The sequence below is a fragment of the Pelodiscus sinensis genome, chromosome 9, assembly GCF_049634645.1.
Source record: "Pelodiscus sinensis isolate JC-2024 chromosome 9, ASM4963464v1, whole genome shotgun sequence".
Taxonomy (NCBI): domain Eukaryota; kingdom Metazoa; phylum Chordata; order Testudines; family Trionychidae; genus Pelodiscus; species Pelodiscus sinensis.
The window spans coordinates 62813598-62829896 of NC_134719.1; the positions used below are offsets into that span (position 1 = coordinate 62813598).

A 16299-nucleotide genomic window follows, 5' to 3' on the forward strand; every position below is an offset into this window, starting at 1 on the left:
GGGAGGTCACACAGGAAGCCTGTGTGGTAGTATTGGACTCAAGTCCTAGCTAGGAACCATCCTTCCTCTCAGGATGACTCTAGGATGCCAAGGGGCACATTTGTCTGTCGCACAGAATTTTGTCTCGCCCTCTGTTGGGTGATCCACAGTGCAAAGGGAAATGGATAGGATGAGTTTGGCTCCTGGGAATGCCCTAGTTTGCAAGGAGCCAGCAGAGCGGACACACAGGAGAGGACCCGTTGTTATTTCTCTTGGCCATTACTGCATTACAAATGGCTATTCCAAGCTCCGTTCCAAAATGGTGTCATGGCTTGACTGCTGCCATCAATTGCCATCCACACTGCAGTTAGCTGACATAATTACTTATTGTTACAATCAGTGCCCATTAGGTTAAAGCTAAATTACAGTCTCAGTCCTCGGGAGCTGCCGATTAGATCCATATGAATACGCAAAGTTCATCACTCATGATTAACGTTGCTACAGCGAATACAAAAGGAATTAGTGAGGACCTGCCACTTATTGTAAAGTGCTGCCAGATTATAGTATCCGAGATGATGTGTCAACGGTTAAAATTTAATAATCCATGCTGGAGCGCGGCGTCCCTGATTGTAACATGGATCGAAGGAGAAACCCCATTGGCTTTTTATCAGTCTGAGCGCTGCGACGATGAGACCAGTAACCTACCTGGGTCAGGAGTCATTGACCAAAGCATTAGCGACACAATCGGGAAGCCGGGCAGTTTGTCACAATCGCACCCTGGGGCTGGAGAAGGCAGCATGTAGGTTAGAACAGCGTAAACACAGGGCTCGGCTGCTGGCTCGGCATGGGCATCACTGCAGGTGTACCTGTCCTAGGGTCTTTGGGGGCATGTGTATGCCCGGGGGCCTCTTTCAGCCCAGGGGCCTTTTAAACCCGGCGCCATCGGTAGTTCCCAGGCATGAGTCTGACAGGAAATCACAGGGAGACTTTCTGCCTCTTGGTTGGGCAGTTGCTAGGAGGGACTGTGGTCTGGGGAAGGGCCCAAGGTGCTGGCGTGGGGTGGGTTTTGTCCCCACTCGCTAGAAAGGGCCATCACAGGGAAATGGCGATGTCATCACGCTTCAGGAGCACCAAGAAGCTATTGCAGCTCAGACAGATCCCAGCAAGGCAAGGGGAGAGTCTGCCAGGTTGGCCCCGTATCATGCACAGCTTTCTCCTGCTCACCAGCGAGCCCATGTCCGAACTTAAGGTGCTACCAGGCCACGTGGGAGGCGGGGTGCCTGGTACCAGGGTACAGTCCAGCCGGTTGTAAGAGTAAAGGAAAGGCCTCTCTCTATGCAGCCCTTCTAGCTGGGTAGCAGAACCCATGAAACCCTACTCAGAGAGCCCACGTGGGACAGGGGGAGGACCTCGCAGGAGAAGGCTCTGAACAGTGGCAGCGTGGTGTCTTAGGTAGCAGTAAAACCTTGAGACTGAAGAACTTGCAATAGACGCTGCTTCCCGTTGGCATAAAGGCCACTCTGCCGTGTAAAAGGGCCTCTGTGTAAATGCAAACCAGGCCCCACGCGGCCAAGGAAGACAAAGGATGGGGAGGCTGACAGAAGCCCAAGATCACAGGTCAGATCAGACGTGGGCTTAGAATCGCTCTCCCCCTCCCCCCCATAGCAAGACTAGCTTCCATACTGGCTCTTTCTAGCCCCAAACAGACCCACCTTTTCCAAAGTGGCACTGGCTGGAGGTGGGGGAGGGGCTTTAATTTGTGTCCTGCCAACCAAGTCGCCCCGAGCCTGCGTTACAGGAAATATTGAGCGCGTCCAGCTCCATGGCTTTGAAACCGTTTGGCTCAGTGGCTGGCATGTGCCTTGAAGCGCGAATGTTACATGCTTTGTAAACATTCCCTCCTAGCTCATCTGAGTGAAGGCTTGCGTTGCTGTCGGGCTTCGGGACAGAGGTTCCCAAGCCAACAGGAGGGGTTCAACAGGCAATCCAGTGCCCCAAGAGGCAGTAGCTAAGTCGATAGATGAATTCTTCTGTCTGCCCAGTGCCACTCTGTGGCGGGGGGCTAGGTCAGCTTCACTTCCTCGCCGTGGATTTTTCACAGCCCTCGGTGACATGGTTGGGTTGACCTAACTTTGAAGCACAGACCAGGCCTGTGGATGTGCACGTTGGCAATAGAAACCTTAGATCCCTTTCCGGACCCGCTACATTTCTTATTCCCATGGTTCCTTGTGACCGTGGGTAGATACCATGCTGCACAAAACTGGGCGGTCGTCTGCTTTGCCCTTGGCCTGGCATGCTTGGGGTGGGCGAATCGGAGTGCACCCTTTTCATCTGTTCCATTCCTGATCGTGTTTTTACCGTTGTCATCTTCCTGCTGGTCATCCCCTCTCTGCACTGCGTGGCCCTAATCTTTTCTGTCTCTGTGGAAGAGCCTGCCTCTCGGGTAGCTGGTCCCTGGACCCCTTCTCTTCCCGTGGGATTTTTTTCAGGCAGTGGGTCTGGAAGCGAATGCTGTAATTCTGCGGGAGGGTGCATATAACAGGGTGGCTTGCACAAAACCCTCGCTGTGGGTGCACTGCTAATCAGCGGGGCAGCACTTGCATCTCTCCGCTGGCACAGCGTCCAGGGACTGCTGGTCACTATGGTTCCGTCTGGCCTTTCAGTCTATGGTGTCCAAGCTCCCTCCGGCCCAGTGAAGGCAGCGGATTCTTTTGATGCCTCCTCATTTCCCAAGGGTTTCTCCGTCTGTCCGTCCTGGCCATTCCAGAGCTCAGGAAAGCAACAGCAAGAGCTGCCAGCTGGGCCAAATTCTCAGCCGAAGGGCAGCCCAGTCCCCCGGCCCTTGCTCTGGTCACAGGGTTAGAGTTTCATCCAGCTTCTGTTCACACACCCGCCTCAACATGTTGTTTCCAGGGTCGTACGTGTGCAGTGTGATGAGCCCCAACCAGATGTTACGCGCCGTGAGCTGACTGCCGAGCAGGCTCGCTCGCGCTGGGCCCCCAGCTGAGAAGTCAGCCGCCCGTGGAGAAGAGGCTGGCTTCTGCAGCCAGCTGAGCCTCGAGAAGTTGACAAGATCCTGGGAAACAGTCAGACATGGACTGGTGAAGAGACAACTCTCACCCCATCTCCCCGGAGCGCGTCCTGCTGCTCCCTGTGCCGGCGGAGACGCTCCCGTTTCTTCAGACCAACCTGGTGTTAGCCACAGCTGTGGCTCTGGGCTCGGCATGGCTGGCTGCGGTCAGGTGCAGAGAGGAGACCCAACCCTTGGGTAACTGTAAGCCAAAGGACCCTTTCCTGTGCGCTTCACCAGTGTCGTCAAGTTTTCAGTGGAGAATGACGGGGAGGGACATGCTCCCCAGCCCACAACAGGAGGAGACAGCCACGTGGTTCAGACAGAGCGAATGGCTTCCGGGGAGCTAGGTTCAATGCTCACCTCCATGCCCAGCTTCCTGCGCACCAGGGCTAACGCTGCTTTGTCCACCAAGCTGTAAGCTGTCTTGGGCAAAGGCCTGACACAGGCAGGCCTCCAGTCTCAGCTGGGCCTCCGGGTGCTGGTGCAAACTGGGTAATACTAATCGTGGGCCTTGGCAGGGAGGGGAAGGGTGATGCTCAGCTCCCCAAAGGGACTTAGGCACGTAATGTGTATTTTTTTCAATGGGGGGTTCCTAATTCCCTTGGGGATCTGGGCTTTTGTACTTTGCTGTATTGGAAGGGAACTGTTCTGAGCATTCCCATTAGCCCAGTTGTGAGTGCAGTCAGCACAGGAATACGTTTCTAATCCCACTCCCCAAGTCCGTGTGTATCTAGCTGCTGGCTTCATCGTGCTCTAATACTCTTCATTTTTGCATCATTTTATTACACATTTGTACATCCCCGGCACAACAGTGCCCGGCTCCTGTCTGGACCTCTCGGGGCTATTCTAATACAGGCCCGTTGGCCCTGCTGTCTCTCCCGCCTTTGGAATCCAGCTGGCCAGCGACTCTCGGGAAAGCATCCTCCAGGGACTGGCGGGTGTCTGGAAGGCTCACTGCAGCCTACGAGATAGGAGGTCTGCTTGTGAGCTGAGATCAACCACTGTCACCAACGGAGCTGTGCTGACTTCCCTCGGCTGGCGCTCTGTGGCGTGGCCCTGTGTTCTAAGGACGGCTGGAGGGAGCTAGCAGCCCTGGGTGGATTTCAAAGAGGAGGAGAAATACATTTCTAAATAGCACAGAAACAAGTCTGACTCCACTCAACTGGACTAGTGGGCCTCCCGGCACCAGACCCTAGACTTGCGTCAATTTCCCCTTTAGCTTTGTACGTTCCCTTTCAATGAATTGCTTTAATGCTCTCTCCTTGGAGCTCTTGTTCTTCAACAATGCTGGGACTTGCTCCTCTCTCAGAATTAGAACTCACCACCTCTGCAGTCTGATAGCTCCACGTCAACGCCGGTCCATTCCTCCCAAGCAAACCCGCGAGACAGGAATGGGCATTCTGTCTGTTCTAGCTACTTCTCTAGGCCCTGTTACCGCAGCAGCTCACAATCTGGGATAGGGAAATGCTATTACCCCCTTTGTGGGGAACAGGGAACAGAGATCCTGAAAGATAGTTAAGTGCCTAACTCCCCTGAGGTAGATGCCTAACTCCCTTAGGCATCCTGGGCCAGAGAGACTAAGGCCCACAATCTTCTAAGGTAGTTAGATTCCGCACTCCCATGGATTTAATCCACTCTGTGGACCTGGGTCTAAGTGACTTGCCTAAGGCCTCCCAGGAAGTTTGCAGTAGAGCAGGGAATTGAATAGGGGTCTTCTGAGTCGTTGGCTAGTGCTCTAACCACTGAACCAGACTTCCTCTTCATTCAGCCCCTCCAGAGACAAACGATTTATGGTTGCCTGGGGTAAAGAGGAGACCGATGGCTCTTTGATGCTCATAGGGGAAGTCCATTCTATGGCGGGGTTGCTTATTGGAGCCAGTGTGGGCTGGAAAGGGTTAACAAGGCTGTGCTGTAACACATGATTGGTCTTTATGAGGTTGAAGCTCTTGTCTGTTTGAGGCCTACAGATGATGCTAAAGAGCCAATAATGACAGCAATTCAAAGCAATCTAATTATGCAAACGGGAGGCTAAACAATTTCATCATCCTTAAATTAGATTGTCCTAATGAGATAAAGACACCAATTAATCCTGAATTAATTTCAATAGCCTATTTCAGGCAAACACTTTAATATGCAAATGTAAATGAGAAACAAAGCCTACTGTCGAATGCCAGAGTTCAGAACCTCTCTCTTCACAGCTGCAGCGGGTGTAAATAGTGGCTAATGAGTTTGCATGGAAAGACACAACCCGTTGAAAAATTTTAGACTTCATAAAGCACAGCCGGCACCTCAGGTATGTTGCACTGCAGAGCTGGGCAGGAGAAGCCGGGCGGGGAAGGCTGACGCTGTGAAAACAGATCGGCCTCTCTCTAGATATACACGCTGGATGGGCCCGTCCAATCCACGCTGGGATTGGGGGCTTTAACAAGTCGCTGTTCCATGGAGCCAAGCGCCCATGTGGAGTACCTGGCTTGTCGCCTTTCTGGGACATGGAGCTGATTTTAATGAGCTGTCGCTTAATTGTTTTAAATTAGCCGTTTCCCTGGGCGTGGAAAAGAAGCCTCTGTTTTTATTTCAGAAGCAGGATTCTGGGCTCCAAGCAAGGCCAAGCTCCATTATGGCTAGATGGCTCCCCTTCTCAGCTGATCTTCGGTGAGAGAGGCGCCATCGTAGAAGCAGGCCTCAGCCCAGATCTGGATCTGCATTCAAACAAGCCCTCCTTTCAATGTGACAGACTTGCATGTCCATAAGGTTCGTGTGTGCAGAAGACAGGATCACAGGAATTGCCAGGGTGGATCAGGCCTCCAGCCAGCTGGTGCAGGGAATTGTCTACAGCAGTGCCGGCACCAGATGCTTCAGAGGAGTAGGCACATCTGGGCTAACCCATCCCTTGGCCAAATCTCCTCCTTATATTTGAGACTGGCCCTGGCTCTTACGCATTAGTGTCTATATCCCTTCTAAAGCTGTTCAGTGTATCCTGTTCCAACCGTGGATCTTCTTGTCATCATCCATGTCCAATTCCTCTACAGTCTCGCTAAGTTCTTGGTATCAACAATTGCCAGTGGCAATGAGTTCCACAGTCCAGCTGCTCGATGGATACAAATATGTTTCCCTCAGTTGGTTTTTAATGTGAATGTCTTCACAGCTCCCTTCTCGCCCTTTCCTCATCCCTCCAAAGGAGCCATTTTTGAGGCTTCAAACTGTAGGGGTCTCTCTTTGGTTTTGCTTAGTTTTCATTGTCATGTCCAGCAGGGGTTTTCGATGGCTGTTTGGTGACACTTCTAGGTGGACCCTAGAGACTGAGATGGTTTAGATGAGTTTCAAACACATTTCAGATGTGTTGGTCGCTTATCTGAATTATAAAGCTTTTGAAGGTCAGCAGGCCCGGTCTTCAACCAAATGGCACTCTAGACTTGGAGCATCGTTCATAGAATTATAGAATCACAGAATACTGCAACTGGAAGAGACCTTGAGAGGTCATCAAGTCCAGTCCCTTGCCCTCATGGCAGGACCAAGCACCATCTAGATCATCCCTCAGAGATGTCTGTCTAACCTGCTCTTAAATATTGCCAGTGTTGAAGGTTCTACAACCTCCCTAGGCAATTTATTCCAGTGTTTAACCACCCTGACAAGTAGGAAGTTTTTCCTAATGTCCAGCCTAAACCTCCCTTGGTGCAGTTTAAGCCCATTGCTTCTTGTCCTATCTTCAGAGGCTAAGGAGAACAATTTTTCTCCCTCCTCCTTGTGACACTCTTTTAGATGCTTGAAAACCGCTATCATGTCCCCTCTCAGTCTTCTCTTTTCCAAACTAAAGAAGCCCAATTCTTTCAGTCTTCCTTCATAGCTCATGTTTCAGTTTTCCCTCATAGCTCTAGACCTTTTATCTTGTTGCTCTTTTCTGGAACTTCTCTAGTTTCTCCATATCTTTCTTGAAATGTGGTGCCCAGAACTGGACACAACACTCCAGTTGAGCCCCAGTCAGCACAGAGTAGAGCGGAAGAATGACTTCTTGTGTCTTGTTCACAACACTTCTGTTAATGCATCCCAGAATCATGTTTGCTTTTTTTTGCAACAGTGTCCCACTGTAGACGCATATTTAGATTTTGGTCCACTATGAGCTCTAGATTCCTTTCTACAGGACTCCATCCTAGACAGTCACTTACCATTCTGTATGTGTGAAACGGATTGTTCCTTCCTAAGTGGAGCACTTTGCATTTGTCCTTATTAAACTTCATCCTGTTTACCTCAGACCATTTCTTCAGTTTGTCCAGATCATTTTGAATTATGACCCTATCCTTCAAAGCACTTGCAACCCCTCTCAGGTTGGTATAATCTACAAACTTAATCATACTCTCTATGCCATCCTCTAAATCATTGATGAAGATATTGAACAGAACCGTTCCCAAAACACACCCCTGCTGAACTCCACTTGTTATGCTCTTCCAGCATGATTGTGAACCATTAATAACTACTCTCTCTGGCATTCCCTCTCTGTTTGCTAAACTTTTGAAAATCTTATTCATGCATTTGTAGCCCATTTGTGACTTTGATCCACAGTTTGTATGCATGATTTATCTCTGTCATATAAGAGGATAGATGTATACGCTAAGATCTGTAAATTCAGGCTATATATAAACAAATTAAAAAATGTTTCCTCTATGTTTATAGAAACCTTTAATTTTACACATAACTGAAATGTACTAACATCAAGAAACTGAATTGTGCACCAACATTGGGTGGACCAGTATTAAATCGTGTTATAGTCGGTGTCAGCCTTAAACTGTTAACCCCATCTCCTTTAGTTCCAAATGTCACATTTCTTGGCTGTGTCCTCGTGAACGGGAGCACAGCATCAGAGACAGCCAAAGACTGGCCAGTGGAATTGTGAAGTAATAAAATACCAAGTGATGTCAGTCTCTTCTCAGCTAGCATTGATCATCGGTATATTTTAATGAGCCTCAGATACGAGACGTGGCACTCACCACTCGCGCCTTTTGACCGGCAGCCTGAGCAGAATCTTCAAAGCTCTCAGCTCGTTAAGGAGAGTGTCCTTCATCTCTACATCATGAATGACTTGGAGAACTTGCAGTGCAGAGCGCTTCCCGGGTTGTAAAATGTGACAGGTGTCTAATTCGACAGAGAGGGTTTTATCTTTGACATCCGAACATTCCCCATGTGTCAGTGTACAGTGAAGGTCCATACAATTGTTCAAGGGTTGTTTTCCTTTCTGCTGGCAGCTTACCGTGGTCATACAACCCCCCTCCAGATCTTTTCGTGATGCTTTATTTGTTCAAAGCTTTCTTCACTGGCAGTGGGGCGGATAGCCTTGCCGGGCCCTTGAGTGGAAGGGGCAGGGCTGAGGACAGCTCTTAGTGGCACCCAAAGCATGCCACGATGCACCCTGCACACAGCCTTCATAACTGTCCGGTGTGCGCCTCGGTTGTGGCGCTATGGCAGTACTTAAAACTGCCCACTTTACCTCCCCCCACTTGTTGGCTGGCCTGTTTGATGGACACTCGTGCAGTGTCAATACACAAACAAAAAAACCCTCTCTGTAATTTTTCTTCCCAGCTTCCCATCACTTCATCTCTCTGCTCTCATAACCAGACTGTCCCTCCTTCCAGTGAGTACGAGCTTCCATGAAGACAGACTCAGCGCCTACATTTCCTGCCATTTTTTTTGGCAGCAGCGAGCAGCGACGGCATCTTCTAATCCCTTGTCTCTGGAGGTCACAACGAAACCAAGGCAGCGTCTCATGAAAGTGGGAGCCATCGCGATATCCATCGACGGAGCTTGTAATGCCCGGCTCACAATATTTGCTTGGAACAGGGTAATATTTGCTCAGTCACAACTGAGACCAGAAATTTGAAGTCCGTGATCTGGGTTTGTCAGACTTTCCCTCGTGTTGGATTCTGGCTTCTGGTTTATTCGACTGCGTCAGTTCCACCAGGGAGTCTCAGTCACTTGGTACTTCACTGACCTTATGCTGTCAGGGCCTGATTTGTGACACTTTCCATGAGGATCCTCCACCTGTTATGCCCCTATCTCCTTTGCAGTATTCCGGAGAGAGATACTGAATTGAAAGATGATGACGCTGCATCTTACACAACCAGGCTGAGAGTGCCAAAAGGCACGAGGAAAGCTCTTGTATTCAGGGCAAGGATCCTAGCTTGGATACCACTGCTTTTTGCCTTCATGTTCATGCCCTTGTTGTAGCCTTGGAGTAGCAGTCCTGAAACGTTATTTCATTCTCATTCAAAACGTTCAGAAATAGTTTGGTTGGGCCGTTGCCAGTCGAGTAGTTCACAGACCGGAAACAGGTAAAGTGTTCCTTTACTTGGCTTCAGCCACCCTCCTCATCAGCATGTCTTCTTGTACACGCGATGTCTTTTCCCTGTGATTCCTGTCAGGAGCACAGTCTGTTCTTAAGGCATAGTGCTTCACTTTGCTGAGCTACATCAATATGTTACCCTGCACCTTCTTTGCCATAAGGTCAATCCATTTGGTTTGAATTGTTTGGCTGCCACAATGGTCCATAGCTTCTTTATGAGCTACTCAACGTAGGTATTGACACGTGACATCTTCATATTTCCCAAACAGCTCTACCCATCTGTGGAAATTATCATTAGGTTCACTTCACAACTTATCTGAAGAGCCCTGGAAGGTCAAATTCTTCTCTGCAAGGAAGAGGGTAACTGAGACCAGACATTCGAGCATGTTCCTCCAGTGCTGGGCTTCTCCATTGATAATGTGCTGGTTTTCTGTGACTCAAACTCTGTCCATTTGGAATAGGTTGTAAAATGGCCGGGTGACTTTTCATGTTGCTTCAAAGCATCAGTTAAGTTGAGCCACTTAATTGCACCCGGAAAGTGCAAGCAAAATTCTTGTAGAATATTATGCAACAAAACCAAAACACTTTGTGATTGACTTTGAGCAGACTAGTCAATGCCGATTCAGTACCTCACCATTCTCAAGCACTCTTGTGCAGTGTGACTTGGAGAAATGTCACTTCTTTTTATTTACTGGAAATGCTATATCCTCGATTTTTCCCAACCCATTCAAAATTGTACGACGAATAGCAGCAGGGTTTAGGATCGCTGGCTATGATGTGTGAGCTGATGTATCGATTTGTGGTGTGCACGTTTTCTCACCGCTTTTTCAGTCATTGTGAGAAGCTCATTTTTCTTTATCCTTTCTCTCCTTTTCGTGTAGACCAGATGTAGGTTTGTCATTACTATCCTTTTCATGTGAGCCACATTCTTCTTTTCCAGAACACTCCTTTATGTCACCAGGAAATCTGGACAATTCTCCATCATTTTCCTCACATTTTCATTCCTTGTCTTCAGGTAAATCTGCTAAGTGCTTAGTAATAGTACTGCCATCATTTATACTTTGTGCCTCAATTTTTTCTGCACTGGGACGATCATTACTGGCTAAAACCCACACTGAGTTGTCCTGTTTCACGTATTTTCCCTTTAAAATTTCCCCTTTCTGCACACTTTGAGCTTTTTGCTTACTGTACTGAAATCCTGAAGGCTTCTTTGGTGGTGTCTTTTATTTTCTACCAGGGAAAACAGCCAGGACTAGGGAAAGCAAAAGTCTGTTCCACAATCTTAGAAAGTCATCAAACATTACATGTTAAACATGGCAAAAGAAGGAACAGTATTTCTTTTATATTGTTGCATAGACAAGGGTTCGATAAATATCTCTGGCGTGTCATTAAAATTATTAGTCACTACTTACACTCCTCAAGTCTTAAAACACAAGTACACTTTCACAATTACACAATAAAACAAGATTTACAATATGACAACCAAACTCCCACTTCACTTCATTTTATAGCTCACCGACTGACTGGCGATGCCTTGTTCCTCATATAACCATGAGGGCATGGCTGACAACACTCTAGCAGGGTCAAGGAAAATGTAGCCCTCAGAAAGTCTGAAAGGTTCCATGAGATTCCAGAAAGGTCCAGATAGTTCTGGGAGGTTAGTGAACAATGCATCCACTACCAAGCATTTATAAACCTCAACTACCCACCCAGAGAAATAAAAAAGCAAATTGAAAGAGCCAGACGAATACCTAGAAACCATCTACTTCAAGACAGACCCAAGAAAACCAACAATAGAACACCACTTGTCACCACCTACAACCCCCAACTTAAACCTGTCCAACACATTATCAATAAACTACAGCCTATACTGGAACAGGATACCATACTCAAAGAGGCTCTGGGAGACAGACCCATAGTCTCCTATAGACAACCACCTAACCTCAAGATGATTCTTACCAACCACCACAGGACATACCACACTAATACCAACCCTGGTACCTTCCCTTGCAACAAACCCCGTTGCCAGCTTTGTCCACATATTCATTCTGCTGATACCATTATTGGACCTAACCAAGTGAGTTATAAGATCAAGAACACATATTCCTGCGCATCCAGAAATATAATCTATGCTATCATGTGCCGAAAGTGTCCGTCTGCTATGTACATTGGACAAACATCTCAGACACTTCGCCAAAGGATCAATGCCCACAAAACAGATATCAGACAAGATCACAAAGAAAAAACAGTTTCTTGCCATTTTAACCAGAAAGGACACTCTCTCAATGACTTAACCACCTGCATTCTGCTACAAAGACCTTTTACATCTGCACTTGAAAGGGAATCCTCTGAACTGTCATTCATGTTAAAATTCGACACTTTCCAAAAAGGACTCAACATTTGAACTATCTCACCCATTACCAAGATAGTTTCCCCAATTATCACCTCTAATACCATTAACTCACAAACATCCCACTCTCCCTACCTCTAATATCATCAATTCACAGACACTTACCTTCCTTCCTTCCCCCTCCCTACATCCCCCTCCTGTTCTGCAATGTGATTTGTCCTTTTCATATTTGTTCATTTTTTTAATTGTATCCTTTGGTATATATGGTTGTGACTACTTTCTTCCAGTATTTGATCTGAGGAAGTGGGTCTGGCCCACAAAAGCTCATCATCTAATAAACCATCTTGTTAGTCTTTAAAGTGCTACATTGTCCTGCATTTTGCTTCAGCTACCCCAGACTAACACGGCTACATTTCTATCACTATTCCACATATGGAATACTGGAAACATTTTCCTTCAAACCTTCTACTGTCGCTTGTGCTGCTCTCAACAAAAACTGGACCCTGGATGCGGTGACAAAACCCTACAGTATCCACCAATTAACCCAGTAGGCAACTGATTAAGTTGATTCAGCTAGACAGGAATAGATGGAGCCTACAGAGCCCAGGAGCTGAAATCAGAAGGGAACTTTGGGAAAAGGCAGACGCTTCTAGGAGAAAGTGAGGGGAGAGTGGAAGGCAGGAAGAAAATGGAAACCAGTGGTAGGACGCAGCCCAGGGCCAGAGAAAGAAGGCCCAGACTGCTGAGCCTGGGCTGGAACCCAGAGAAGAGGGCAGGCCCGGGTTCTCCTACTCGCCCCTGGGTGACTGGCACCGAGGCAGTAAGCAGGAAGACTGCCTCAGTCTACTGAGGAGCCAAACGTTCCCAGGAAAGGGGGAATGAAGGGCACGGTGGTTCCTGAGGCCAGGAGAGTGGCAGGGCAAACTGCGGGGAGGGGGCACCCACCTCCAACTAATCTGCAGAGTACCAGGCAGAAGCGTGGGTCTGACTGGGAGTGGTGCCCTGTGACATCCTCCCCCTGAAGTCTGGTGTGCCAGGCATTTGCCTGGGTGGCCAGCCCCGAAATCCTTACTTCATTATTTCTTGGCTGTGTATTCGAACAGGACAAATGACTTGTTACATATGATCGCCACTGTGAATTTAGCCCTCTTCTCCCCTGTTCATAAATCATTGCTGCATCTGACACACGGATATATTAGTATCCACCAAGTAGTCACCCCAGCGCCTTTCCAGCCAACGGCAAGGCGCTAACTGCTCTATTTAGCTCTTTGAGGTGTGCTATTGCCATATTGTGTCTGTCTGTTGTGTCTTATGCTCCTCTAACAGGACGGGGAACGGATCCCAAATAGCAATGATGGGACACATTCTCCGGTTACTCCTCTTTTGTGCTAAAATGTATTTAATTTCCAATAGGACGGTCACTAAGTGTCTTCTGCTGGGTTTGCTCATCTCCGACTCCCAGGCTTATGGACAGATGAGTCCAGACAGTTGGAGAACTGGGGGCCCAGAGCTTGTACATTGTCAGCAATTATGGCAACCTTGTAGAACAGACAGGCCTGCCGACGGGGGGAGGGTGGAGACAAAGGGGACCAGCGATTCAAAGGGGGTGCCGGAGCCATGCACCCTTTAAATCACCACCAGAAAGCTGCTCCAAACGCTCCGCACGCTCCATGTGGCTTTGAGGGTGGGGCTGGGGCTCAGTGTCGCAGTGTTGAGGGCTGGCTATCCCACCTGTTCTGCTTGAGGCCCCGCCCCTTACAGGGGCACAGAATTGGGGCCCCCCACACCTTTTCCAGGGGCCTACGGAAACGGTTGTCTCCCCTGAGACCACATCAGGATTATCACTGGGAAAAGACAAGTGGATTGATAAAATCCCTTTACTGTCAGTCTAAAATAGCTGAGGGAAGAAAGGGGAGGTCCTCTCCCGAGTCAGTACGTGGCTAGAAGCTAGGAAGTGCAGGATAGCAATCAGTTGTTAATTGTCAGAATGGAGGGTTTTGGCAATTGTCTCTGTCCCTTAGTCCCCTCGCTTGAAAATGGGGGTGTCTTTTCCCAGCGGGGTTGGGAAGGTTAACGGAGCTCAGATGTTGTCACCATGGGGGACGTAGAGGGAGAAAGGAGCAGCTAGCAGAGGGTCTTGTGGGGCAGTGCAGAGGTCCTGCATTGTTCCTGGCAGAGGCTGTGGAGGCCTGACCCTGGACTAGTAGGTTGCAGCAATGCAGGGTTGAAAGGCATTGGCAGCCAGGTGCTGATGAAGCTTTCTGAGGTCTGGTCTGCTCAGCAGTGTCAGGTCGGCATAAGGCAGCTTCTGTTGGCCAGACTCTGGAAGCGTCGACGCTACCGTCTTGCTCCCGCTGTTGTGACTCGCCTGATATCCCAGCTTAGTAACGCCATGCCCAGCAGAGGCGGAGCGCTCAGGTCGATGCAGTGTCTGTGCAGACGCCGTGCTCCTGACGTCGGCTCCGGCCGCCTTTCCTTAACGCCACACGCTGGTAATGAAACCGGGGCTCTCGCTCCTGGTGAGGACATGCCCCATCAAACACAGGGAGCCCAGTGTGGACGTGTAAAACCGATTTGGTTACCCTAGTGGTACGTTGTTGTAATTTAGGTTAACTTCATTTTGTGATGTAGACGGCTCCACATCCTGGCCTGCCCTGAGCCCACAGGTAGTTGGTGCTGGGGGGCCCCAGCTATCACACAAAGCTGGTCCTCACAGGCCCCAGGCCCTGCCTTCAGGGTGGTGACAGGGAGGTGGGAAGGAACTGCTCTGCCCGTCCCATGCCTCCCATTGGCCCTGCGGGTGAGAGTTAACCTGAGCCTGCCAGGAGCTAAGGAGCTCACCCAGCACCACCGTCCCATCTACCGCCTGAGAGCAGGCGCTGGGTCGGGGAAGGAGTGCCACGTTCATCCTTGGCTGCCGGCTTTCTGACCTGCTCCCTGCACCGGGGCCTTCCTCCTGGGGCCCTCCTGCCCCTTCTGGCTCCTACCCATTTCTACAGGCTTCCACTTCTCACAGCCACGTCTTGTTGCTTTTGCCTGGGACTTGGCTCCTAGCTGCCACTTCTACTGTCCCTGTCTCTGCATCCGCTCCCACCGGCTCCCCTGTCCTTGTGCCCCCTCAGCCCTGTCCCCTGTCAGCTTCTAATGCACAGGAGTGGAATTATGAGCAGGATTGGGGAGGAAAAGGTTGACCTGGTGCGTTGGGGAATCCCAACTGAGCGGGCTCAAAGAGGGTGTGCATACCCTGCACTGGGCCAGGAGGGCTTAGTGCCCTGTGGGTGGAGGAAGTCCCACCCCCCCAGCCACACTGGGCATGCTCCGAGGGCTGGGGCAGTATAAAAGGGAGCAGCTCTGCTCAGTCTGGGTTGGACCCTGGAGGAGAAGGACCTGCATCAGGAGCTCCAGAGATAATTCAGCCAGAGACCCAGGAGACCGCCTTGAGCTGCCAGCACTGGAGGAGCCCCTGGGAGCGGCTGGTGCTGTGGAACCAAAGGATCTGGAGACCACATGGAGCATCCCAACACCGGATCTGGTAGGAAGTGATCCAGGGAGGGTGCATGAATGGTACCTCCCACCCGAGTGAGCTCAGCATCTTACGGTCGGATTCTCTGCCGAGTGAGTGGCGGATCACTCCTCCCCCCGACAGGACCCTGGGTTGGGGCCCAGTGGAGTAGGGTGGGCCTGGGTCCCCCTACTGGGGCTACTGCCCCAAAACCATGACTCTAGCCATTGGGCTGTACTGCCTTGGGACAGGACATACATACATACAACATGACAGAGAGCCAACAGATTCTTGCCCTGGCCTGGCTACAGTGAGGAAATGCAAAATGGTCATGAGAAAAAGGCGCCTGCTCGCAGATTTCTCTCAGCATGAAGTGCCCTCCTCTTTCTTCTGTGAATTAGCCCAGGCCAGAGAAGAGGACTATGATCCCTGTTATGACAGACCAGCTAGATAATATTTCCCGCACCTGTGTTTCCAACACAAAACAATATTGAATATTGATGGGTGCATCAGTATATCAGATTCTCCCTCTGTTGAACTGGAGTGAGACAGGAAAGGGGGAAGGCAGGGAGCAGAAAAATACAGCAGCCTCCTGTCCAAGCAGGAAATGCCGGAGCCTGTTAACACAGCAAATATTCCAGGCTACAAAGCTGGAGGCGGAGGAAAGCGTCAAGAATGAAGAAGGTAAACGCAAATGAAACAAACATGCGAGATGTCTCTGCGTCTGTAGCAGGTTGGTTACTGATGAGCCGTACAACACAAAGGAAGAATCTGCATAAAATATTCTGAGTGGAGCCCGGGTAGCTGGTTACACACCAGATAGCAATTTGACACTCGCTGGGGAAGAATGCTTCTAACCTTCATGAAACTAAAAGGACAGGAGAGAAATGAGGCAGGCGGCGGTGTCATGAAAATTACAGCCTCAGCGATTTGGACGCGTTTCATCTGCAGAGTGCGGTGCCGCTGAAGAAGGATAAGCGGAATTGCGACACACTCGGTCGTGGCGTGGAATATTTATGCCAAGCGAGAATGAGACATGGTGCCTTTGATCAGAGGAACACGGA

At 49.6% G+C, this 16299-nt stretch overlaps 1 long non-coding RNA gene across 2 annotated transcripts in view; it reads left to right on the plus strand.

Annotated features, from left to right (window-relative positions):
- LOC106733085 (uncharacterized) overlaps positions 1–16299 on the plus strand; it is a 150336-nt gene that overhangs the window by 54727 nt on the left and 79310 nt on the right. The window lies entirely within an intron of this gene.